The sequence below is a fragment of the Telopea speciosissima genome, chromosome 5, assembly GCF_018873765.1.
Source record: "Telopea speciosissima isolate NSW1024214 ecotype Mountain lineage chromosome 5, Tspe_v1, whole genome shotgun sequence".
Lineage (NCBI taxonomy): Eukaryota > Viridiplantae > Streptophyta > Magnoliopsida > Proteales > Proteaceae > Telopea > Telopea speciosissima.
The window spans coordinates 45846732-45874481 of record NC_057920.1 but is presented as its reverse complement, the minus strand read 5'-3'; the positions used below and the strand labels follow the sequence as shown (position 1 = coordinate 45874481).

Below are 27750 nucleotides of genomic sequence, written 5' to 3'. Positions count from 1 at the left end.
GCATAAATGATTGTGTGCAGACATAGGAGAAGACTGATTAAAGTGAAAACAAGAACTTAGAAAATAATAGGCAACATAGAAATTAGTGTTTGAAACATAAGCTATTAAATATAATTATGCATTTGCTTGTTGGGTTTTAAATAGGTAATAGATGGGCATCTATATGTGAAGATTCATAACAAACAATGAATTGAATAAAATCAACCCACAATAATCAACAATAATCCAAAACAAGAGGAAGTAAGCAAACATATAGAAATATATATATATATATATATATATATATATATAATTAATTAATTATAAATTCCAAATTATTCCAAATCCTTCCTTGAAGACAACTATGCCCTCTCAATTCAACATCTGTAATTTTATTTTGTCCAACCCAAAATATACAAATCCAACCATAATTGTTCCAAATTCCTATTTGGGCATAACCGTGCCCTTTCCAACCCAAAACATAAGATTTCACCTGTTCCAACTCAAAACATCTGATTATGTCTATCCAAGATTAAAATATACAAGTCCACCATAATTAAAAGTTCTCAAGTTCCCAAACTGCTGATCAAAAGAAAAGAAAAGAAAAGAAAAGAAAAGAGAAAGTGCAAGAAAACTAAACAAGAACTAATAGAACAATTTCAAATCTATTGAGGAGAAAGCTAGGCTAGTCATCTGCACCGTCGCTACCACCACGATCCAGGAAAGCATTAATGTCATCCACTCCTTTCTCTATACCCTCTAGGCGTTGAGCCTAGTTGGAGAGTTGCTTCTTGACCTCATCGAAGCCATCCGCTACCCTCAGGTTCAGTCGCCTGATAGCCACAAGACGTCACCTCCACCCCCTGGTGCACCTGAAGTTCCTGTTGTAGATGGTCCAGAACCCATAAACTCGAGGTCATCATCACTGTTATCCTCATCATCTCTGGCCCCTCTGCCCTCTCCATACTTGACCTGCTCACTTGCACTGTCATAATCATAATATAGTCCCATTTTCTGCAAGGCATTAAATCCAATGGGCCCCTCAGTGCTTGATTCTTTGGGTTCACGGTCAAGGTCAACCCCAAAGTATAGAAAGATACGGGTAAGTTGTCTACCATAGGGCAAGGTGTTGTTGCGGGCAGGATTCAGTACCGCACGAGCCATGCGCTGCATGACCACATGAGGGAGGTAAATAGGCTGGCCAGTGTACAAGGAATGAGCCAGAACTGCAGACATCAAAGGAGGCTGAGTGCTGTGTGGCTTAGAAGGAGCCAGATTAGTCTTGGCAATGAATATGAGCACTCACTGTGAAGGAGGGAATTGGGAAAGATCCTCGTTCTCCTCAAACCTGTCATTGGAGAGGACCTTGAACAACCTCCGCTTCTCATCTGGATGTAAACACTTGTCTGGATGACTGCCTGGAGGATAGTAAACTCTATCACCCTCTGAAGAAACATCGAGAAGAATCCCCAACTCCACTGTAGTGAAACTGATGACAACTCCCTTCACATAGGAAGTTAACTTGTACTCATCATCATCCTCTTTGACTAGTACCAGGTTTGAATAGAATTCTCTGACTAAGGTGGGGTAGTAGAGCTCTGGCTGGATCAGCATGCCATTCCACCTCAACCTGTCAAATCTGGCCCACCTTGTATGCCAGAAGCTCCTCTACTGTCACATCCCTCTCCACTAGGATTTTCCTATTAAAAGGTAATCTCTAGAGATCCCCTCAGTCTTTTCCGAAGTGAACTGATTCACATTGTAGGCAGTAGGGATGGAAGCACGATAGCAAGGTCCCTCTTTCTTTTGGGAGACATGGCTAATCACCTATACACAAGATACCACCAAAGAAAATAGCAAAGGTACGCCAAATTGGGATAAATGAGATATGATTGGCAAATAAATTTAGAGAAGGCTATACATGATGAGAAAATAAGATATGGATACCATTGGAGATGTTTGGGAGTGAAGGAAAAGAAACAAGGTCAATACACACATAAAGTCTACATGAGATCCCTAGTGTGGATGTGAAAATTTGATCAATATAAACAATATGTGTGCCTTTGACTATCATACATCCCAAACAATACCAAACAAGGAATTGAATGAAATACCCCAACATGAGACAAGAATTATTGTTTGAGGAAAAAGGGGATAGACACCAAGAATTATGCAAATAATTCCATAAATAAGAAACGCATTTGAGGATACATCAAGGAAATGATTTACTTGAAGAATAAAGGATAGATTCCAAGGATTTTATCACCCGTCACATAAACAAGAGAATGTGCTTGAGGATAAGACAATGGGATAATTTTTTAAGAGATTTTACGGCATGCAAAGAATTAAACATGAACTTGAAGAGTTTTCCCAAGGTATTTAGGAATTGAGAATTTATCCAAATAAAAAAAAAAAAAACCTAGAAATAATCCAAGTAAATTAACTAAACATGGCAAACAATCTCTAAGATGCTTGCAAAGACTTGAAAATTTACAAAAGAGGCAATAATCATACAAGGAGCCAACCATATAGTGCCATTGACCGATTAGGGCTTGATTTAAACCCAAAAACCTTAGCCTAAACCAATTTTGGCATGAACTTGGTGTACATGGCCATGAAATGCAACCAAAATCAAAATATGGTCACAACCTTGGGAGGTTCATCCCAAATTCAGGAAAAAGAGAGAAGGAATATGAAGAGACACCATTCCAAATCCTACAAATAGAGAGAAGAAAGAATGGAAAAGAGAAAAGAGAAGAGAAATCTTACCTTGAGAGTGTGAGAGATGATCTTAGGGCTTGAAATCACCCAAAATGGAGCAAGGAGGCTGGGGTGAAAAATCCCTTGAAGCGGTTTCTCTCCCACGGTCGTATCCCTCTAGAGCCAAAAGTGAGTTTTAAAACTTGAGCTCTGTTTTATTAAAATTCTGCAAACAGACGAATGAACGGATCCACTTATCGTGATTCCGCCCGTTAATCCGCTCCACATAGAACTTGAAAATTTTATTTTTAAAACTGAGCGGATTAATGAACGGATCCACTCTTATGAGTCCGTTCGTAGATCCGTTCAATTCAAATCCTCTCGGCCATAGGAACTTCTAAGAACCGATGAACGAACGGATTCATGTTCCGCTTTCGCCCGTTAGTCTGCTCTGCCTATCTTGCGGAGGACCCACGAACGGACCCAGAGTACTGATACCACTCATGAGTCCGTCCAATTTATTTTAGGATTTAGAGCCCAAATTTTTGAGAAAACCTTTTGGCCACACCTATGTGTGATGATTCTATGCCTACACCCTAGATTTGACACCCTGTTGTGTGACCCAATTGTGGGGATCACCAAAAAATTAGTTAATGCCTTGAAAGTAAAATGGTTAGGACCTGCACCCGACTGGACCAGCCAACAAAAGATGGCAGGCATTAGTGTACGTTGTGACTCCCCTCCTGTGTGAAAGAAGGAGAGTTACCTTCAAGGATGAAAATCCTTAGACCCCGTTAGTGAGCGAACCAGGAATGAATAATAGAACCAAACCTATGTGGTGTAGAGACCCTTATAGGTGTTTATAGGATTCAACTCGTATCCAGACAAGAAGAAAGGAAATAATAGGCTGGTTTCAATTAGTTTGACCTAGGGTGGTTATTAGTGGCCATGTGTATGTGGAGGTCATCCATGCCACCTCACGGACTAGTGACAACCTCTATTTGAACTTTACTTGGTTCATCCAAACCTTGTTTAGACTCATAGAGGGAGTCCTAAGTTGTGATGTGACACCCAAAATCACTTAGTATGCCATACCTAGAGCTTGTCTACCTTTATGGATTTGACCTGAGTGACAAATATATCCTTAGAGATGAATGTAATTATTGAATTTATGCCTAAGTATTGGTGTGAAAATAAATATATAATTATATCCTTTAAACCCTTGTGTGTGGCTAGATTAATTCTTCTGGGCCACAAGTATGACTTTGGTTTGACCTTATCATGGTAGCTAGTTTAAGCCCCGACCCTGGTCAACCAAACCTTAAGTTAATAGGAAAGAAATTTAGTAATGACCAGGTAGATTAGTTATGGAACCTGCTTAAAGGAATTGACTCAGACCAAAACTATTAGCAGATTGGTTGGTTCTCGAAAGAGGACTGATACGGACTTTTCCCTATGGGATGACTATGTAGTAGGTTTTAAGGTTGTGAAAGCTTAAATTGAAGGATGTAACAAGACCTTCTCCAACAACAGATATGAATGGAGTAACGGGTCACCAAATACGTTCCCTCCGTACTGGGAGTGAACAATAGGAGATTCCATCAATATTCCAAATCATTCTAAAGTTGGGTTAGGTAGTGAGATAACCAGAAGTGAAAGCATTTGAGTATGAACCCTGTGTTGGGGACTGGACAGGTTAAGTCCTGTAACCCAAGAATGACCAGAGTAATGAAGGCTAGAGTAGTATCACCTGATCTGGAAGACCTAGGGAGCTTTTTGTTCCTAGTGGCTTAGTTTAGTGTGTAAAGCCTTACGTTACCCACTGGAATGTTATGACCACCTACTCTTAGCCCAATGGAGCCTAGGGTTATTTTAAACTACACCTTTTGTGGTAATGTGACCCTATAGGGAAGAGAAAATGGTGGGACCTTACCTGTTGTGCTGTGAAAGCACTGCCTTATCTTGACCCGACCTTTGACTTAGTTCGAGTAGTGGGTAATTAGAGGTGTTGTCTTTCAATAGCCCTCACCCTTAAGACCTTAGTTGCCTCAAATTTTGAGGACGAATTTTTTAATAAGGTTGGGGGAATGTTACACCCTCACCTAAAATATACCCTTATGCCCCAGGGTAATTTGGACCTTACCCAAAGGATAATGCCTTATGACTATGATAAACATTTATGACCTTGAACTTAAAATATTATTATAACTTTCCCCACGTAGTCTTGGAAGTGTGGGTCAAAGCCCCGCAACTTTTCTTTAAGTTTGGGCCCTGACAGCAGCACTGGAGTCACGAACGAACTCACTCGAACTGGATTCACTCGAAGATCCACCCGTGCTGTTACTTGCCCTTTTGGATTATTTTCCTATGGGACCCACATCCCCGTGTTCCAGACACCCTAATTGGACCTTTGGAACATATGGACCCTCACCCTTACCATTAACAGGTTAAATGGGCCATAAAAGTGGGCCCACAAGACTTAATTTTAAGTGAATAATGAGTTTTACAATTTTTAACTAAAATCAAACAGACCTTAGAAGACAATTAGGTCTTATAGGACTTAGGACTAACCCAAACATGTCCTAATTAACTGAATGGACCTAATGGGTTAAGACATGGACCAAACAAGCCCTAAGACCTAATTGAACCCAAAAGACTAAAATGTGTTTGGGGGTACTTAAACCAAACACTACCTAAGGCCCCTTCTAACCCCTTAAAGGATAAGAGAATCCTTTATTTCCTTATCTCTCCTCCTCCCAAGCAAACCGTGGAGAAGAAGAAACAAGAGAAGGAGGAGGAAGGAAGACGAAGAAGTGGAAGTAGGAGAGGAATGAGAGGGGAAGGGAAGAAGATGGAGGCCATGCCAAGATGGCTGCCTGCCCCACATCTCCTTCTCTTGCTGTCCGGACAAAGGGAGAAGAAGAAGGTGAAGGAGAAGAGATGGAGAGGATGGTTGGAGGGAGAAGTGGTGGTTCTTCAAGGCTGGCTAGGGCTGGAATTGGAGCTCCTCCCACCAAGGTAAGACCTGAAACTTAGTTCTCCATTTTCCTTTTCATTTTATAGATTTCCTTGAGCATGAGCTAACCTAGGGTTCCATTTGGGACTCAAGGTGATGCTCGGCCCTATTTGGGAGCTCTAATGGTGCTGACTTAGCTCTAGAAATGGTTCCTAAGTGCTGCATTTGCAGCTATTGCTGTTAAGCTTGGTTTTGGACCTTGAAACCTAACCCTTGGACCAATTTGAGACCAATCCTTATGTGATCTTGGATCCATGAGGTGAACCTAGATTCTAGTGACCCTAGGGAGGCTTAGACACCCCCTCCATGACCCTAAAATATTAGGGTACTCCAACCTTCAAGCTAGAGAAGAAGCCCTTTGAAATCTCAGAAGAGACTGTCAGCGAACGTACAATCGGATCCACCAATCGTGGTAACGCCCATCAGTCCACCTAGTATAATCCCTGTGTCTTGGCCTGAGCGGACGAAGGCACGGATTCACTCTGTTGCCTCCTCCCGTGGGTCAGTTCACTTTCGAGTATGTCTCAGGGATCGACCGGATGCAGGGGCGGACTAAGGAAACACATCTGCCCGTGGGTCTGCTCGCTTTTAGGAGTGTCTTAGAAGTCAAACGGATGCACGACCGGATCCAAGTAAGAAGTTTCGTCCGTGGATCCGCTCCTTGTGTTTTCACCTTTTGGCCTGAACGGAGTCAGGGACTGATTCACCTCTACTGCAATCGTCCGTGAGTTCGCTCATGCTGTCTTGGTTGAAGCTTGATTTTAACCTTGGGGGCCTAGCATGGGACCCTTCTATACATGCTTTAATGATTGCTTTTGTATGTTTAGGCTATCCAACTCGATGGATAGCTGGTGCACCAGTGAGATTCATATCAACCACGTCGGGTGACACCTGATGTTCTGTGAGTGAGTTTTAGGTGACTTTGTTGGGTTTGAATATATATATTTGACAATCTTAAGCATGCTATTATATAATTATAAGCATTATGCGCATTGTATTATTACTCAAATGTGAATTGTTATGAATGTGATAATATTCTCACCATTGTATCAGGCTACGGTATCAGGTGTGCTGGTACCAGAACCCAAATTTATTTAATTATGAAAATTATTATATGCCATCCTGATCTGTATGTGTCATGCCGTGCTGGTACCCGAGTACTAGATGGAATGGGACGTTGATGCACCCGAAATACCTCTCAGGACGATAGGACTTGCATATAGTATATCTGTGGCTAGGATGCTTGCTCCCTTATGCTACGACCCTTGCCAATAGGGGTTTATGTGTTGGATAGTCTGAGTACCTATGGTCTGTGGAGGTGGGAGAGGTCAGGATAGGGATAGTGATGGCTATCGGAGGCTGCCACTGAGTGACCTGATGGTTTTTATCGGCGTAGGTTCCCGTGTGATAATTGAGGTTTCACTTGGGCGATAAGTCAAGTAACCCTCAGTGTCTCCCGAGTTATCATAGTAGCATATACTTGACTGATAGAATTGTATGTTAGGTGAAAAATGAATATGACATTAGCATGCATCATTCTGCTTGAAATTGCTTGTGTGTATATATGTGCATTCCCCTTTGCTCCCTCACTAGCTGGTGTAGCTAACCCTGTTGGGCAGCTCCTTTTTAGTCTATATGCAGGAGGTACTACTCTTGATGAGCACCGTTGGATGCGAATCAAGTAGAGCTGGTGACTATGACTTGGATGTAGATGTACACCCAAGAATGGTGCCCTTGTGGCAATTATTTACTATTTAATTTCTGTGTTCATCCATAATCATGTATAAACCTTATGTTTAATTATAAGGAGAGAAATGAATGGTTACAAATATTAAGATTGTACTATGTGTTATCATTAGAGAACCGATCCTCCATAATTTCATATGATTTGATTTAATTTTGCTTCCGCTAACTCTATAATTGGAACATTTTATTCCATTTTGGTACGTTCCTTTCTGTTATCATAATGTGATGACAGGGTGGACTGTTGCTCGGGACACTGTATCTGTGATCCTGGTAGGTATTGGGATAATATGTGTTGTCCCAGTCACCCCCTATGTGGCAAAATATCTTACATCGGGATAAGAGCGTGACACTTTGATCCCCTTTTTATCTCCTTTAAACCAAGTTGGGATGCTTAGGGTTTCTTGTTCACAAAGCCCTAGTTTCGGATCCATTGTGGTTCCACCCTTGTACCTCCCCTACAATTGTTTAACTCCTATTCTCACAGGTTCCTACGCAATTAAACACCTATGGTGAGGCGTGTTGGGCGACGATCGAACAATGAACCATAACATCAATTCGTAAACTATTGAGTGAGTGTGGATTTGACTTATTTTGGGAGTGTTTTTGCACTATAACATGCTATGTATGCCATGTATCATGCATAACTTCATATTTGCATTATTATAACTATGATTGTGTTCTTGTGAATATGTTGATGAATATATGGATGTAAATGTGGATGGTTTACTGTTGTCATGTATTGCAATTGGTTTGTCATGTGTCGTGTCGTACTGGTGCCTGGGTATTAGTTGGTATGGGATATTGATGCACCCGGAATACCTCTCGACACGATAGTTTCATATATTATTGCGGTTAGGGCTATGCTCCCCTTGCTATGACCCTTACCAACAAGGGTTTAGGTGTTGGGTGACCAAGGCTCCCTGTGGGCCTAAGGAGTGATACAAGGCCAGGTTAGGGATGACCATTGGTTATCGGGCTTTGCCTTTGGGTGGCATGTGGCTTCGACCGGCGTGGGCCCCAAAGCAACAATTGAGGTTGCATCGCGGTCATAGGATAAGTGATTCGACATGTTTCCCAAGTTATTGTAATAACATTTACCTAGTGACTTAGATTGTTTGTTAGATGCCAATATTGCTAACTAATGCATGCATCATGAACTATGTGTTATTTCTTGTGTGCTCCCCATCCCCTCATTGGGCTCATGGAGCTTACCCCTCTTTGTGCAACTTTTTTAGATGTGTTTGTAGGTGATGTTTTGATGGCAACTTTTGAGGTTCTTTCGTTGGATATGTTTTGTTTGGTGTCGATGACCCAGAGTTGGTGATTAGGACTATAGCATTGAATATCTGATCGATGACTATGCCAATAGGGCGCTTGAATTGGGAAATCTTATCTTTTGCTTCTTTTGGATTCTTATCACCTGCATTGTTTAAACATGTATAATTTTGCTTATTATTGTTTTAACTTTCGAAGGTCTTTTGAGATAAAATGTAATATATAGTTTTATCTATCATTTAGACGAATGAACACCTTCTTATTTTAGTAAATGCTTCCGCACACTTGAGTTTACATTTTACCTATAATTTAATTGTGTTTTCTTTCCGCACTCTAACTTTCATGTGATTTTGTATTGAGTTGATTGTGATTCAAACCACTACATCGAGATCCTGGTGGTGGTTTAGGATGTTGGGAAGCATCCTAGTCATATCAAAACCCTAGGATAGGGTTTGAGATGTGACAAAATAGCTGGTGACCTACGATTTCCTTGAAGAACAAGGAAATCTCCTCAACACATGATCAAGTTGCAGTTGGAGTAAACCATCACATCACGGCTCCAACATAAAAGGCGTCATCCATCAAGGAGCATGTCCCCCAAAATCATTGAACAAACTATCCCCACTCTGCCACGTACAGAGAGGACACGAAGTCTAAAGATTCTAACCGCCTCGATAACTGCTCCAGGTATAAATTATGATAGAGGGACCTAGATCATCTAAAAATTATAATTATTACTGCTCTCTCTGTACCCCCTTTTCTAAACCTTATCTATACACAGGACTGACTTAGGCATCGGAGAGTCCCTCCTCGGAGTCCGCTCCAGGTCTCTTCAGTATCTTCTCCATCTTGCAGGACGGCCACGTTAGCATGAGATCTTTCGACAAAAGCATTGATAAAGGTAGCCGTGCCTAGGCATAGCGCAGACAATGTTAGTGTGGTCGTTATCGATCTCAAGAAGGAGATCGAAGAGGAGGGGGATGGTTTCCACAACTGCGTTCTATGAAAACGAAAAGGAGGAGGAAGAAGAAGGAATGAAAACTAAATAAAAATTATTGAATAAAAAAATAAAAATAGTAAGAAAATGAGAGGGAACTGGTTAAGAGGCGAAAATGAAAGATAATTTGGCCATTTTAAAATTGCAAGGGAGAAGGAGAGGTAAGAGTTCAATTTTTTGGGGGAATCAGGGATGAAACTTTTGATAGGGAAGTTTGAGTAAATATAGGGTAAGTTCAGGGGAGTAATAAAAATTTCCCCTAAAAATTATCATTACTTAATATGGTAAGAAATTTAAACATTGCAATGATTATAAAAGTTTTTTTTTGCAAGTTTGAAAATTTTCACTTCCCTTTCCATTGATTTCCCTCGCAATCAAACCAAATCAAAGTAATTTTGACCATTGGATAGAAAGAAAATGAGTCAAATATGCTACACCTCATATTTTATAGCCTATCTTAGCCATAATAATTTTCGTGTACAAGACTTCTGTGTGTGTGTGTGTGTGTGTGTGTGTGTGTGTGTGTGTGTGTGTGTGTGTGTGTGTATGTGTGTGTGTGTGTGTGTGTGTGTGTGTGTGTGCGTGTGCGTGTGCATGTGCGTGTGCACATAGTGTGCATGTGCGTGTACGCGTGCGTGTGTGTGTTCTCTCTCTCTCTCTCTAGGATTTCCTTATTGGCACCCCTCAAAGTGTCAAATAATTTGTAATCTTACTATGTTATCCTTTTAATATGACAATTTTTTCTAATAAATCATTTTCCACATGTATTAGAAAAATGTGCATGACAATGACACCTTTCGATAATGACATAATGATATGTCATTTTCAAATTATTTTTTACTTCTATCTTAAACAACTTTTGGAATAAGACAAGGGGTAATTAAAAAGGTGTCAAGTTCTAAATACACGTATAGAGGTGACATTCTATAGACACCTTGGGGTGACTCTCCGACAATGATGATTTGGGATCCACTTGACTCTTATGGCAACTATATGGCGAAAATGACAATTTTTGCTCTGGCCTAATTTCGATATCTAAACCATCCCAATTTGAGCCAAGATTCTTACCCTAGGAGCTAATAGGTTCTCCTTTTGTTGAGTATGCTTTGGGCCTTAGCCTGTTTATTTGAAGAACCCATTTTAGCCTACCCAGTATCCCATTGCCAAAGTACGCTTGATATACTTAACTCTATTAGCTCTTTGGGTATGATTGGGAAACATTTTCATGTTAAAACCCAATGTTTTTTTTTTTTGGTGAAATGTCAAAACCCAATGTTACCAGAGGCAAGAAAAGGAAAGGGACAATTTAAAAAGGAAGAGAAACAAAAATCAAGGGTTTGTACTAGTCCAAGCAAGGTCAGGAAAAATCTTACAAGTAACTGGGGACAAAAGTTGATAGAACTGGGATTAGCAGCCCTCATAGTTGCCAAAGCTGACTGTTTGTAATAAATCCCTAGAGATGAGACTCTACGATCCTCCTCTTCTCTGAGGAGCAACTCATAACTAGTTGCTTGGGCCACAAGCTGGCTGAGGTCTGGGAATTCTTGTCCAGCAAAGCGCTTTCGCAACTCAAAGGAAAGCCCTCCCAGAGCCATATGCGCATATTTTGGCTCTTGCAGAATGGTCGGGCACTTATATCGTGCCAACTTGAACCTATTCATAAACTTGGCAAGTAACCCATCAGGTAATTGGCACATCCAAGCCAAGCCTGCTATTGCGACCGTAGGTTCAGTTCGGTAAAACTGAGCGTGGAACTGATCTTCCATCTCTCGCCAAGTTTGGATAGAATCGGTCGGTAAGTTAATGTACCAAGTGAATGTCAATCCGGTCAGTGAATTTGGGAACAACTTAAGCTTCATAACTTCATTGGTCCCGAGGTTTCCACACTGGACGATAAACCTTGCTATGTGTTCCACAGTGGACATGCTATCCTCTCCTGAGAACTTAGCGAACTCAAGAGAATTTTTAGATTGTGTCCAAAATCCAACTGGTCATAATACTCGGAGTATGGCTTTCTATACACCGGTCGGGTGATGGGCCGAAATAAGGGGTTGATCTGCTCTTGGATTAATCGGGTCAGATCTACTCGGTTTACAAGTACCTAATTTGCTTGATCTGCAACAACCGACTGTCTTTATCGGACTTCTGCTTGCCCCTCATTAGGGGGTAGTGGGAAATGGCCGATGTACGGCCATTCAGGCAGGCTCTGGCAGGTTCATCCTAGGCACTGTCGACCTTTGGTAAAAACTTAAATTTTCATGCCCAGCGTGCTCTCCTCCAACGGCTTGGGGGCCTGTAGTTGGGCTTGATGTGGTGACCGGCACAGTTGGATTCCCAACTTGCACTGTCGATGTAGGGACTCCGCTCTGAGGAAGCGTGGTCCTGGTTGCACCATTTGGACGTACTGGCTGGCTGGAAGAACTAGCATAGCCGGCCTAACTATAGGCGCCAGGATACCTAGTCTAAGCAGACGGTAAGCTGTTTTCGGCCCCTACCGCACTGCCTGTCTGTACCACTGGGGTCTGGCTTATATGAAGTTGGCTGGCTTGCACCGGCCGCTATTGGGCCAAAAACACTGAGATCAACTCTTCAAACTGAGCCTGGGTACCGTTATAGACTTGAGCCATAGAAGCAACAATTGTTTTCATGTCTTCCATTCCCGTTTGTAGGTACCCTTGCGTTTCGGCGGCCGTACAGGGCTGCCCCTGCAAGATCACAGCCACATGAGGAGGAATGATAGTGTCCAGCTGTTCTTCTCCTTGTGCGACCAACTAATCAACATTTTCATGTCTGATTCATCAGTTCTGCTATCTTTGTTACGTAGACTAGCTCTGGTATCCACCATTGCTGTTGAGTGTCCCACCGGGCGTGCCAAAAATGTTGTGTTAAATTTCCTTCGGCCAACAAGTTATGGCCGGAATGAAGACAGAACACCCTGTTACGTCACGATGATCTAGAGCTCTACTCGTGCCCCGGTAATCCGAGGACTTCTCGAAGACAGCAGAACGAAGAGAACTGGAAATAGATGGTAATTGCACTTTAAATTACTCGAAGTAAACAATCTACAGTGCAAAGCATAAGGGTGCATAAAGCAAAAAGAAAAACCTTAAGTTCACACCATTGTGAGGGAAAAGTAAAACAGTGCAAAAAATTAAAGATAAGTAAATGCAGGTTTGATGTGTGTTTGATTGATGCCCCTCTTTTACTTCACCTGCTTATTTTATACGGTAGAAGTACCATGAGAATGGTCTCCTTATTTGTCTGTCACTATCCCAATCACGTCCGGGTTAGTGCATCACTTACATCTTAACTGTTGAAAACCGTCGTCGATGCTAATCGACTGATTCCTGGCCTATGAATCCAGCCTTGCTCCGTATGACCGGAAAGTGCAATGGCGTCTCGGTCATGGCCCCTTGGCCAAGTCAAACTATGACCGAGTACTTCCATTCGACCATGAAGGGATTGAGCGAAATCTGAGTGTAAACAATCGGTAAATTAAACTTATCCTGTTTCAGGATCCAATTCTGCTTATAATTCTAAATCTACCGATATTTGTTCATCACCAAAATATTGGACTATAATAATAATATATTGCATGGCAAATCAATCCCTCCCAATACCCACCCTACCGTAACCCCACTTTGGGGGAAAAAAAAAAAAAAAGCAAAAAAGAAAAGATAAGATTAAGAAACAAAGATAACGATCTATAAAAATCTTATCAAGCACTTTTGTTACCCAATGGCACAAAAGATACATCACAATAGCTAAAGACAGCGACTGCATCATGATTTTGTTGTACCGTGTAATAGGGAATGTGGATAAAATGGATTTAAGAAACCAAGGAAGCTGCACCACTGAGTACCATATTTAATCTTTCATCATTGGATTCTTAATTCACATTATTTCTGCTGTTTTTTGGGGGTAGGTGTCACTTATTTTTATAGTTGTGAAGGAAAAAAAAAAAAAAGATTCACACCAACTTAGAAAATTAAGATGATAGACAAGCAAGAGAAAGACAAAGTGCATCCTCAAAGCTCTGTTTGTTTTTTTATTTTTTTTGGACTGACATCAAATCTCTGTTACAATGCAATCAAGATGGACGGCTTTATTATGGCCCTTGAGGATAAACCACATTCTTTTAATATTATAAACAGATTTGAGTGATGTGAGATGAGATGCTATTTTTTTAACAATGTTTTAGCATGTGAACCGACCACCAAATAATTACCTTGGAAAAAGAAGGAACACGCCAACATTAATTTTTTAACACGACTATTGTATATTATTGTGTTTCAGATGTAACGGTAGTTTTAATTTATTGTCTATGTCGTTGGAGTTTCTTAATTAATAGCTTGTAATTATGTAAGAGAAATTATCAGCGCCATCCCTGACATTTGCCTATATTTTAAGACGTATCCATTAACTATCATAATATCAGCGCCACCCCTTGTTTTTTCAAACTAATTCCATACAGACCTCCTACCGTTAATTAAGAGCTGTTAAGTGGTGATGTCAGCTATTTAATATTTTTTAAAAGATAATTTTGCTCTTCTTTTCGGGTAAAGTACGTAATCTATCTTTTCAATTAAAACACCCACAAACCCTTCTTCTTCCTCACACTCAATGGACGACCTTGGAGAATATCCATTACAACCTACCATCTTCTGAAGAAAAGACCTACTTCGGTGACCAAGCATCAATCGACGAAGCTCGGCATAAACAATATTCTATTTACTATGTTATATTTTCGTTGATGATGTTGTTTTATAGTTAGGGTTTTCAGTTTTATGTCAGCTTCACATTGTTTGAGAGCAATATATCCTAGGTTTCTCCAGTTATAATTATTTGCATTAGTCTACATTTATGATGGTCCTGCTCCATTTTAATGGGGTAAGTTACTGATTCTCTTAAATAATGAACGACAAAGCCCTACCCCATGGATTTCAGCTGTCTCTTCTGAATTAAAGAGGTTTTACTCAGTGGATTACTGTGGATTCCGCAGCTTAATCTGTTAGATTCCAGAAAAAGTTTTCGGTGGATTCCAGATTTTCGTTTGGGTGGATTCCTGAACTGGATCTTCTATCCCTTCTCATATCTTTTCTGCTTTCCAAGTAACAATTTTCAATTCTCATCCCTAGGATATCTAGTTTGCCGGAAAAATTTTAACTTCTAGTTTGTGCTTAATTTCAACTTCAATTACAACATAGATCTTTGATAAAATTGTGCTAACATCTCTGTTGGATTCCCCCTTGAATCTGAGATTAGTTTCTGTTTTAAAGGTTCTGTTACTAATTCGATTTCAAGTACAACTCTTCAAATCTCAGTTTTCTGGTTTGATCTTCTCAATTTGATTTCTTTTATTGATTCTGGTTTTAGTTTGTTGCATCATAGATGATTAAAACATTAATTTTATTCTGTTTAAACCTGTCAAATTCTGGAATCACACAGAACAGTTTTTTAGTTTGCAGATGTATGGTACGACAAGCTGATAGATGGGAACTTCACAGTTTTGATAGTTCTTCCAATTGACTGATCTTGTGGTGATTCTAATTCACATAAAAAAATAGCAAAGACATAACCGGCGACGTCGACGTCAACGTCAAGGGTAGGAGATTGAGATCGAAAGGCAAGGGTCTGCGGAAGGAGGAAGAGGCAATATCACCGTCGTCAATAACCAATGAAGACGAGTCACAATCACTGTGGCAGTCGTCAAGGAGAACAGGTGGTGAGGGAGGGTGCCGGCGGTGGTGGTGCGACCTTACAACAACAACTGAAGTCTGAAGTCGGAGTGGACAAAGACAACTTAGGCTCTGTTATACTAGGCATATACTGTAAGACAAAGCAGATATACAGAAAATAGAGAAATACCTGTTATCGCACACCAGTTGCAGAGTGAAACGAACCAGAAAGGAAGAAGCACGGACAACCGAGTTGAGTCGTATCTGAAAGATACTTTCCTTAAGGATTTAGATGCCCCCTCTTCTGCAACGGGGTTGACCTTGCACCTTACCCTCCAAGATAAATACAACTCCTAAACGTATAGGTTGCAGAACCTAATACGAGTACCAAGGATACCAAACGGCTATACAACCCTCTTATTACTTAAACGAAAATACAGTAAGTATCTGTCTCTGGAACGGACTGTTGCAGAGACAATACGTTTCTGTTGTCTATATGAAATGCAGGCATGACATGGTGTATATATAATGCTGGAGTACCCTTTCATGAAGGGATACATCCGTATGAATATAGTTGATATACGTACAGGGGTGTAACCCTTACATGGGAGGAGGTGTGACCGTATGTATACCTCCACGTACAGGGAGGGGGTGTAACTATTCATATATATGTACGAATAGACAAGCGTGGTTCAACCGTATAGATGAACCACGGGTGAACCAAATCGAGTTTTAAATAAAACATAAAAACTCCTATAAGGTTTTGCCCACACACACACCCCACACCCCGACCCCGACCCCGACCTCAGCCACGGCCCGGCCCGGCTCGGCTCGGCTCGGCGCGCGCGCGATTCAAAAGCACCCCAAGGACCCCCCACACACTAGAGAGTAGGGTGTCTTCCTCTCCAAAGGGCTCACACCTTAAGGAAACAATCCTATATATATACCCCTCAAGTAACTCTCCCACAACCAATTTCAAACAAAATAGAGGAGGGAAACAAAAGAGGAGGGAATGAAACAAAACACAATTTTGAAACTTTGACACACACTTGAAAAAGTGCTTTTTGAAACAAGTGCTTTGACCCAAAAAATGCTTCTATAAAATAATAATACAACAATTCCCCCACAAGTTTCAAAATAGTGATACATATCGAGTGATAAGTATATTAGACATAGTAGGACACATCGTTGCAGGTGTCTTCGTGGACTTGAACCTACACTAGGTCCGATGAACTACGCCCGCAGTACAGTGAAGTCGACTTCTTGAACCTTTCCTCATCGGTGTAGCCGACTAGTTCACCAGCCACATCCTACTAGTCGACCGTTTGTGATATCCCTTTTATAAAGATGGACATTTTTTAACTGGCCTTGTCCCCTATCCTGGTCTCATAGATGTTTAGAGAATTCGCCTCTAAAATTCTCATCGGTAGGCGGCCTCACCTCCTACATCTATTTAGGTCAGTCCATAGTGTGCACCACAGTTAACACACTCCCATTTTACATGAGATCCGACTAGATTAAGAGTCTATAATACTCATCCTCCTTCCTTTGTGGTGGTACTACTTTTCCTATCTACCTAGAATGAGCAAAAAATATAGTAGTACTAGACAGATCATCTAGTGACTTCGTTTGTACCCTTTGAACCTAATTCAGGAATTTACCTCTTCACATAGGTTGGGTGTCCATCACATGACCTATGTCACAGGCCTTAAGCTCATTCCCTTAGATGAATCATGAATTATTTTTGTAGGCAACGGTTTTGTGAAAACATCAGCTAAGTTGCTTTTAGATTTCACAAAATCAATAGCTATTGTTCCTTCATTAATATACTGCCGTACAAAATTATGTCTTAGGCGGATGTGGCGCTTCTTTCCATTGTACATTTTATTCTTAGCTTTAGCTATTACCGCTTGATTATCACAATGAAGTGATATCGAAGGCAATGGTTTTGGCCACAATGGAATATCTGCCATCAAAGTTCTGAGCCACTCTGCTTCAGTTCCCGCCTTTTCCAAAGCTATAAACTCAGCTTCCATGGTGGATCCTGTACCACAGGATTGCTTTACCGATTTCCACGAAATTGCTCCACCTCCTAGTGTGAAAACATATCCACTAGTTGCTAATGTTTCCTTGGTATCTGAAATCCAGTTAGCATCACAATAGCCCTCTAACACGGCTGGTTTTCCACTGTAGTGAAGGCCATAGGCTATCGTTCCCTTTAAATATCGCAATAATCTTGTCATGGCATGCCAATGCTCTATACTTGGATTATGAGTGTATTGACTCAATTTTCCAACTACTAAAGCGATATCTGGTCTGGTGCAGTTCATTAGATATGTAACTGAACCAATGATTTGTGAGTATTTCTTTTGGGAGACAGGTTTCCCCAAATTCTTTTGTAAAAAACAATTAATGTCCAAAGGTGTTTTAACCGATGATAAATCATTATAACCATACTTCTTTAGTATGGTTTCAACATAATGGGATTGGGATAATATAATCTCTTTTTCTTTTCTGATGGTCTTAATTCCAAGAATTACATCAGCCTCCCCCATGTCCTTTGTATCAAACTTAGACATTAAGAAACTTTTAGTTTGCTTTACAATGTCTAAACTCGTTCCCATTATCAACATGTCATCTACATAAAGTACGATGAACGCTCCTTTGCCTTTATTGAACTTACTATACAAGCACCTATCAGCATCATTTATGAGAAAACCATTCGATACAAGTACCGAATCAAGTTTTTCATGCCACTGTTTTGGAGCTTGTTTGAGTCCATAAAGTGATCTAACCAACTTACACACCTTGTGTTCTTGTCCAGGCACAACATAACCTTCAGGTTGCTTAATGTATATTTCTTCTACCAAGTCGCCATTTAGAAACGTTGTTTTCACGTCCATTTGGTGTATAACCAAATTATACATAGACGCAACAGCCATCATTACTCGTATAGTAGTTATTCTTGCTACTGGAGCAAATGTGTCAAAGTAATCTATATTCTTCTTTTGTCTAAAGCCTTTTACTACTAACCGGGCTTTAAACTTATCTAGTGATCCATCTGGTTTCAATTTCTTTCGAAATATCCACTTAGTGTCCAACACTTTGGAACCTTTAGGTAAGTCAACTAATATCTATGTGTGATTAGCTAAAATGGAATCTAGTTCACTTTTGATGGCCTCTTTCCAAAACACGGCATCTAAAGATGTCACCGCTTCTTTATACGATAAAGGATCATTGTCTAAAAAATAGAGAACCCAATCACCATCCGAAAAAGTAGCTTTCTTTTGCCTTTTACTTTTCCGTAATTGACTTGAATCACTAGATATAGGTTCAATAGTCTTTGACACTTCTTGTCCAAAAGGTGATACACTACTATCAACCTTCCTTTCTAATAGGTTAGACTTAAGAGGAAATACATTCTCAAAGAATTCTGCATCCCTTGACTCAATGATGTCATTTTCTTCAAACACATCATCTATGGTTTTAATAACCATAAATCGATATGCAGTACTGTGAGCTGCATATCCAACAAAAACACAATCACATGTCTTTGGTCTTAGTTTCCTTTTCTTTGGTTCCGGTATAGCCACTTTGGCTAGACAACCCCATACCCTTAAATGTTTTATGGTAGGTTTTCTTTCATACCATAATTCAAAGGGTAACAATCCGGTTTTCTTGTGCGGAACTCTATTTAAAATATAACATGCCGATAACATGGCATCCCCCCACATGTCTAGGGGTAACCCTGAGCTTATGAGCATTGAATTCATCATTTCCTTCAATGTTCGATTCTTCCTTTCTGCCACCCCATTAGACTCAGGTTGATAAGGGGCGGTGGTCTCATGAATAATACCATGGTCCTCACAAAACTGAGAAAGATTAGAGTATTCAGTACCTCTATCAGTTCTAAGCCTTTTCACTTTCCTCCCTAATTGATTTTCCACCTCTGCCTTATAGGATATAAAAGCATTACTTGCTTCATCCTTGGACTTAAGAAGGTAAACCATGGTAAATCTAGAGTGGTCATTTATGAATGTAACAACATATTTTTTACCTCCTCTAGATTCAAGTGACTTATAGTCACAAAGATCACTATGCACCAAATCAAGAAGGCCACTTTGTCGTTCCATTGACCTATGTGGTCTTTTAGTGAATTTTACCTCCACACATGTGGGGCACTTTGTCAATGGTTGCTTAATATGATTGTCTATTAAGCATTTCTTATGCATATAAGAAATATAAGATGCATTGCAGTGACCTAATCTACCATGCCATAAATCATAATAATCAATAAAGTAAGCAGAAGAAGCACTAGGCTTTTCTTTTATTATCTCAGAAACACTTAGTACAAATAAACCATCGCTAAGATACCCCTTGCCCACAAATACATCATTTTTCAGAATTACAAGCTTGTCAGACTCAAAAAGTAACTTCATTCCTGCCTTGTTGAGAAGCGACCCTGAAATAAGATTGCGTCTTATTTCTGGCACATGCAGCACATTGTCCAAAACAAGTATCTTTCCTGAAGAGAGCTTCAAGGTAATTTTCCCTTTGCCGATAACCTTGGTTGACTGAGAGTTGCCCATATAGACCTTATCATCTAAAATAGAATAACTCAAAAAAGAGTTTCGGTCCCCACAGATGTGCCTCGTAGCACCTGTGTCTATTATCCAGTCATTTGGTTTTTCAACCAAAAATACTTCGGTTATCAGCGCTGCAAAGACTTCCTCTTCAGCAAGATTGACTTTTGCCTTATCTGGCAAAACCTTCTTCTTGTTCCTGCAGTCTTTCTTGAAGTGACCCGGCTTGCCGCACATGAAGCAATTTCCTTTCTTCCTCTTTGAGTTTGAATTTTTCTGAACAGGATTGCCTTTCCTCTTAAGATTTGGTTTCTTCTCTGTTTCCACCAGATGGGCATTGGATCGAATGTATCCAATGGGCTTTTCACCTTTGTCTTTAATGCGGTTCCGTTCCTCTATTTTGATGCGAACTATCACCTGATCAAAAGACCAGTCCTTCCTCTTGTGTTTCATAGTAGTTTTGAAATCCTTCCAAGAGTCAGGTAGTTTATCAATTAAAGAACTTGTGACAAACAGATCTGGTAAAATCATGTTCTCTTTAGCCAAATTCCCAACCATAACCTGGAATCTGTCTACTTGAGAAGATATGGTTTCACCTTCAGTCATCTGGAAGTTCAGAAAATTTGACACCATATACTTCTTTAAGCCAGCATCTTCCAGAGTATATTTGTTGACCAAAGCATTCCAAATCATGTAGGCATGATCAAAGGAATTGTAAACATTATACAATTCATTCGATAGAGCATTCAGAATCCTGTTCTTGCATTGAAAGTCTGCTTCGATCCAAGCAACCCTCTTCATATCGAGATCAATATCCTCACTGTCCGGAGGCTTGGGATCAGTCAATGCAAACGCCACCCCTATTTGCGTTAATGCAAATAGCATCATCTGCTTCCATCGTTTGAAATTCTGCCCGGTGAACTGTGCTATCTTATCAAACTCTGAGACTATTCTCAGTTTCTCCATACTCGGTTATATGGTAGCAGCAGTATTTTGGGCAGCGGCAGCAGTAGGTGGAAGGTCCACAGTAGCAGTAGTATCCACAGTATTATTCCCAGCCATAGTCTTACACAGATAATAAGCCAAGTAAGATCTAAATCCTTAAGATTGTTATACTAGGCATATACTGTAAGACAAAGCAGATATACAGAAAATAGAGAAATACCTGTTATCGCACACCAGTTGCAGAGTGAAACGAACCAGAAAGGAAGAAGCACGGACAACCGAGTTGAGTCGTATCTGAAAGATACTTTCCTTAAGGATTTAGATGCCCCCTCTTCTGCAACGGGGTTGACCTTGCACCTTACCCTCCAAGATAAATACAACTCCTAAACGTATAGGTTGTAGAACCTAATACGAGTACCAAGGATACCAAACGGCTATACAACCCTCTTATTACTTAAACGAAAATACAGTAAGTATCTGTCTCTGGAACGGATTGTTGCAGAGACAATACGTTTCTGTTGTCTATATGAAATGCAGGCATGACATGGTGTATATATAATGCTGGAGTACCCTTTCATGAAGGGATACATCCGTATGAATATAGTTGATATACGTACAGGGGTGTAACCCTTACATGGGAGGAGGTGTGACCGTATGTATACCTCCACGTACAGGGAGGGGGTGTAACTATTCATATATATGTACGAATAGACAAGCGTGGTTCAACTGTATAGATGAACCACGGGTGAACCAAATCGAGTTTTAAATAAAACATAAAAACTCCTATAAGGTTTTGCCCACACACACACACCCACACCCCGACCCCGACCCCGACCTCGGCCACGGCCCGGCCCGGCTCGGCTCGGCTCGGCGCGGGCGCGCGTGATTCAAAAGCACCCCAAGGACCCCCCACACACTAGAGAGTAGGGTGTCTTCCTCTCCAAAGGGCTCACACCTTAAGGAAACAATCCTATATATATACCCCTCAAGTAACTCTCCCATAACCAATTTCAAACAAAATAGAGGAGGGAATGAAACAAAACACAATTTTGAAACTTTGACACACACTTGAAAAAGTGCTTTGACCCAAAAAATGCTTCTATAAAATAATAATACAACAAGCTCGTTGAAGGAGTGACAACGAAGATTCTAACTGACAATGGATTAATTTAGTGGCTGTGTTGCCCTTTTATGTTTTAGCGTAAAGGGTATTTTGGTCAAATGAAATTCAGAGGTTAACACTGTTAAAAAATGGGTAATGGTTGATATTATGGTAGTTAGTGGGTGTGCTTTAAAATACAGGCAAACGTCAGGGGATGGCGTTGATAATTTTCCATTATATAATTCTAGCTTTTATAAAAATAAAAAAAAAATTATATAATTCTAGCATACATGAGTTCCATTGAGGCAATGAAACATCTCACTAAATCAAACAAGATAACAAGTCTTGTTAAACTATTTATATATTTCTTTTCATATGCTAAAACCTAACTTTTTTTTTTAAGGGATTTTCTTATTTTCTTTGCTAGGTTTTTTGATAATGACATAATGATAAGTCACTTATAAATTATTTTTGAGAAAATAGGTGACCATGATGTTAGGATGCCCATCCTGTGTCTATATCTCTTCCTTATCCATGGAAAAGGACCACCCTAGCCCTCCTACTTGGCAAGGCTGCTCACTTACTTGGAGCGAGCGGCTTATTTTTTTTGGAAAAATCTTATTTTACACAACATAAAGAACTTTTAAAAATAAAATAAGAAATAATTAAAAAAAAAAAAAAAAAAGAGAACAAACTCTAAATACACATATAGAGATGTCATTTAGACAATCCATTTAAGTGAAACTTTTTTTTTTTTTTTGGTCGAACATTTAAGTGAAACTTCGTTAGTATGTACAATCTTTGGAAATTTATGTACTTTTAAAATCTATTTTATCACCATTTTCATAGAGATAAAAATATAAAATAAATTATTTTTTAAATCTTATATTAAAAATATAAAAAAATTTGTTAGGTAATAATGACCTTCGATATCTGTAACAAATTATATAAAATCCTGGCGGTCATTAAGTGCTCACTTTTCATGACACTTCTCCACCATATACGACATAGATTATTTGAGATCAACATGTTTCAGAGGCATGGTCGCTCCAAATGCTTCCTTTTCCATTTTGTTGGAGTCTATTCACAAAGGTTATCTCAAAATCATCACTCTCCCTCACACAAAAAGAATGAGTGGAGGGGAATTCAACTGAGGGTAGAGAAATGAAAGGCATTCCATCTTGGCTGGCTGGCTAGCAATAAAAGTCTCCTCTGGAGTCCTATCACAACCTCATTGTTTAGTCTTGATCTGGTTTGGTCCGGCCATCTTGTTGGCCGTCGATATTAATTAAGAGAAATATTAAAATACTCAAATACCTAATACATCCCAAATAGAGGAAGGGTCTTGTCACTTGTGTTGTGTGAGATATAAAATTTGTGGATTATTATTAGTAGAAAGATAGTTACTGGGCATCAAGTCCTTCAACTTATTTTATACTAGGCTGATCCAATTTAGCACCTATACACTAGATAGAGCCCCATTAGGCACATAATAGATCATCATGCTTTCATAGCCATCGTTCTCGGCAGCTCTCACTCTAGGTAGTTCTCAATCTGGCAGTAGTTAGCCTTTTCCAAGCTACTCCACTCTGCTCTAGGGTTTGTGCTTGGTGGCAGATAACTATTTTTTGACGGCTTTCACTCTATTCTAGGTAGCCCTCTCCTAGTTTATCTTTCCGTGACTGGAACCCATGATGTGGTGCCCAATTTTGATATCTAATGTAAGGTACTTGACCGATTTGCCAAAAGCGACATAGATGATGGAACGTGTTGTACCCAGAATCTTGCCCGAGGGGAACCCTCTGGTAGTACAACTCTTAAGCTAGTTCTGGGCTAGTAGAATGGAAAAATGAAGATAGCACTGCAAAGTTCTCTTGCTTTCTTTATTGATTAATGGAGAATGAATCTACAGGAGTGCATAGGGCTCTTATTTATACAAATTTGGGGTTCACCCCTTTCCTTTTTAGTAACGACTCTTCTCTTGCGGGTTTGATTAGGAAGCTACCATGGAGGGCCTTCCTCTTCTCCGTGAATCTTGGGATCTTGTTATATGTGGCGCATGAGTTAGGATTAATGGTGTATCTCCAGTTGGAAGTTGCGTAACCGCTTGGGTGGGCCCGCCCTAGCTGGTACAATTGTTTCTGGCGTGGTTCTTTGAAGCCATATTTTGGAATTGGTTTGCTTGTGGTCTAAGGTAAGCTAGGTATTAGGCGGGATTGGTTGCATGAAAAGTGGTATATCATTTGTCCCCTACTCCCTTAACCTGAGATGAGGTATAGGGAGTATATGTCCTCGGTATCCCGTACTGATTTGTATGTAGCTCGGATTACGCGTGGATGATGCTGGTAATGGATGGATCAACCCTTTCTATCTTTTGGAGCCATAGTTTCTTCTGGGACAGAATTACCCCTCCGTAGGTCTTTTATGACCATGCCGCCATTTGCCAACGTTCGCATGTGGGAGCGAAATACTTTTCGGTTTTCAAGCCTTTTGAGGGAAGCTTGATGGGATGTCATAAAGTTTTGAATTTAAACTTTCTTGCTTTCTCGATGCTTCTTTGTAAAGGTAGTTTTTTTTTTATCTTCTACATCGGTGTCTTTTCTTCTTCTCCTTTCTAATATCTGGGCCGTTCAAACGGAATGAACGGTTAGATCTGGGGATCTTACTCCATTGCTCCTAAGGGTATAAAGTGTTCTAACTTTCCCAGTCTTCCCTTCTTCATTGCTTTCAAGTTCTTCTAGTAGAAAGTAACTTTCAAGCTTCTACAGTCATTTCGCCCAGTGTCTTCTTCTCGCTTCAACTGTAGTCTTTCTTGCCTCAAGTAAGTTTTCCTATTTCCTTTCTCTTTATTCTCTTTGCTTTTTTGTTCATTTTGGGAAATGGGGAAGTCTAAGAAGAGTTTGACCTCAGAACCCAATAAAGAGGTAGAATCCCTGTTAGATGAGGGAGAGAGATTGTTTCATGGAGAGGTTCTGGAAGGAAACCGGGGGGCTCACTCTCAGTCGTCCGCAGTAGATGCTGTAGCTTCTAGGATCCCCATACTAATTCCTCGAAGTTCCTCTGGCGCATCTGCCAGCACTTCTAGCTGTGGTTCCAAGAAACCATCGGTCAGAAGGGGTTATCGAGTTCGCCAACCCCAGCAGGATCCCACCATCGGAAAAGGGGTGGATGAGATCCCATCCATTTTGACAGAGTATAATTTGTGGGAGATCCGAAATGTTTATGGCATCCAAGAGTCTGTTGATCTCAAGGTTCCCTCTCCCAAGGAGAGGTTAAATCAACCGCAACCCAATGAGGTGGGTCTCAGTTTGGATGCCTTCGAGGTGGGGCTCCGATATCCTCTTCCCACTTTCATTTCTTTTCTCCTTAGGCATTATAGAGTTGCCCCCAGCCAACTAGTTCCCAACTGCTAGAGGTGAGTGGGAGCCTTTGCGATCAGATGTTCTCGGTTGGGAAGACGCCCTTCCCCTACTCTGTTCATTAGATGTTTCACCTTGAACCAAAATAATGGTCACCCGGGATGGTATTATCTTCGCCAGCGTGACGTTCCCATTGTGGGTCCTCTCCCGTGAACCATTCATGGTTGGAAGTAGAGGTTTTTCTGGGCTGCTTATGAAGGGCCTCGGTGTCCCATCGTATGGGGTTATGTCGATACCACTGCTCGGAATAGAATTTCTCCCCTTGACCCCGAAGATCAATCCACTCTAGAGAAGATGATGGCTGACAAGAGACGTGTTAAAGGAGATGCCATCGACGCCCTAGATATGAACGAATTGGAGAGGGGTGAGCATCTCGGGGATTTATCTTTTCTCGTCTCCTTGTAGATCTTCATGTGATGTTAACTTTTTCTCATTTTTTGTTTTGGCTGTAGTGGAGTTTCCTCTGGATTCCCTTACTGTATTTATGGAGAGCGAGAATCTTCAAGTGGCTGGGGATGATATCCTCCCTCCTCCTGATAAAAGTAAGAAAAGAAAAGCAGTCTCAACTGAGCACGACAAGGATCCTTCTAAGAAGGGATCCACTAAACCTCCTCCATTGCCTTCTCGGAGTATAAAAGTTGTAGAGCACTCCTCGGACAAGGGAAAGAAGACCTCTCTTTCAGGTTTGAGCGCCCAGGAGGAGGGGTCCCTCACGGTTCTCAAAAGTTCCCTGCTTTTGGATGCAACCAAGAAGAGCAAGGGGAAGGAGAAAGTCAGCCTGGACATATTTGTCCCTAAGTGGTCGATCAATACCGACCAAAAGGTGATCGGTGATGTCACTGCTGTCGAGAACTTGACCTAAATTGCATTCCCCCCACCGATCAAGATTGGCTTTCCAAGATGGATGATGACACGCTAGAGAGGTCCACCCTTGCACGGGCTTATGAGGTGACACCTCTTTCTTTTCTCGACATTCAGTTGTCAATCCATAGATGTTGATCTTTACCTTGTTCTAGGCTTTGGCTTTTGTTTCCGGGCTAGTGGAGCGTAAGGGGAGAATTGCTTCTGTATGTACCGATTCAGAGAAGGAGATCCAGGATCTGAAGAGAGCTTATCACGATAGCGAGGATCAAATTCAGATCCTAAATACCGAAGTGAAGGACCTGAAGGCAGGGAAGAAGGCTGCGGGGGAGGTGCTTGCTGAGGTGGAGACAAAGCTTGCGACGATGGAGAATCAAGCTAAATCCTTCTCAACCTCCTACAAGAAGGTCAAAGGGAAGCTGGCCAGGAAGGAAAGGCTAGCCGAGGAACAGAAGAGCCAGATTGCCACTCTGAAGTCCCAACTTGAGGACTCACGGACCAAGGCCGTTGAGGAGTATATCAATTCAGAGGCCAATACCATAGGGCACCTGAAGACGGCCTTGAAGGCATATCTGAAGACGACATACTCCATTTGGCGACAAGTAAAGGAGAGGCAGCCAGATTTTAATTTTGGGGGCATATCTGAGGTGGAATCCATGCTCATCAGATTGGCGTCTGGTGCTTATATTCCTTCTTCATTAAAGGGTCAATTGGACATTCCCCGGCCGCATCCTTCTTCTGTGATTCCCTCCGTGGTTAGTACTGAGGTCAGAGGGTTGACTTCAATAGCAGGCGGGGTGGAGTCTAATACGCTGGTACCCGAGCAGGCCGAGGCAAATACCCCAATTTTTGAGCAGGTTATGGCACAAAAAGGGGCCAAGTTGGGAGAGGAGAATCTGTTAGGAAAATGGTCCTACACTCTACTTCCTCCAAGTCATCCCTATGATGATGTTTTGATGATAACAAATAAGACTTGGACTAATGCTTGTGTTCTAAGTGTTTAAGGGTTAAAGCATAGCATCAAGTGAGGGAGAGCATATACAAGTGTTCAAAGACCACTTTCAAAGAAGATTGAAGCTTGGAAGTCAAAGACATATGTTTAGAAGCTTAAAGCATTAAAGAATTGCAGACTTTTGATTGAAGACTTTGTCTATTTACAAATATGTAATTTCTATTGTTTCTTAAGTCACATTCGATGTAATGCACACACACACGCATGCATCCATCTAGAATAACCTTAGGAGGTTATTCGAACTCCTGATCATGTGATCAATTGGGTTTGAAATACCTAAAACAACCCTTGAGGAAATTAGACTAAAATTCACTGAATTTGCCTAATCCGGTATACCGGTTCCTGATCCGGCATACCGGATTAATGGGTGTCTTAGAGAAACACCTCCAGTAACCCCTTTACCCATGGTGGATAAGGATCCAGCATACCGGATCCTC

The 27750-nt window shown here is 40.8% G+C and overlaps 1 long non-coding RNA gene across 1 annotated transcript; it reads left to right on the top strand.

Moving 5' to 3' along the window:
• The first annotated feature begins 354 nt into the window (after positions 1-354).
• On the top strand, positions 355-15477 carry LOC122662755. The gene is made up of 3 exons (XR_006333092.1): positions 355-365; positions 3730-3735; positions 15318-15477. It is a non-coding gene; the product is annotated as an uncharacterized LOC122662755 (long non-coding RNA).
• The last annotated feature ends 12273 nt before the right edge of the window (positions 15478-27750 follow it).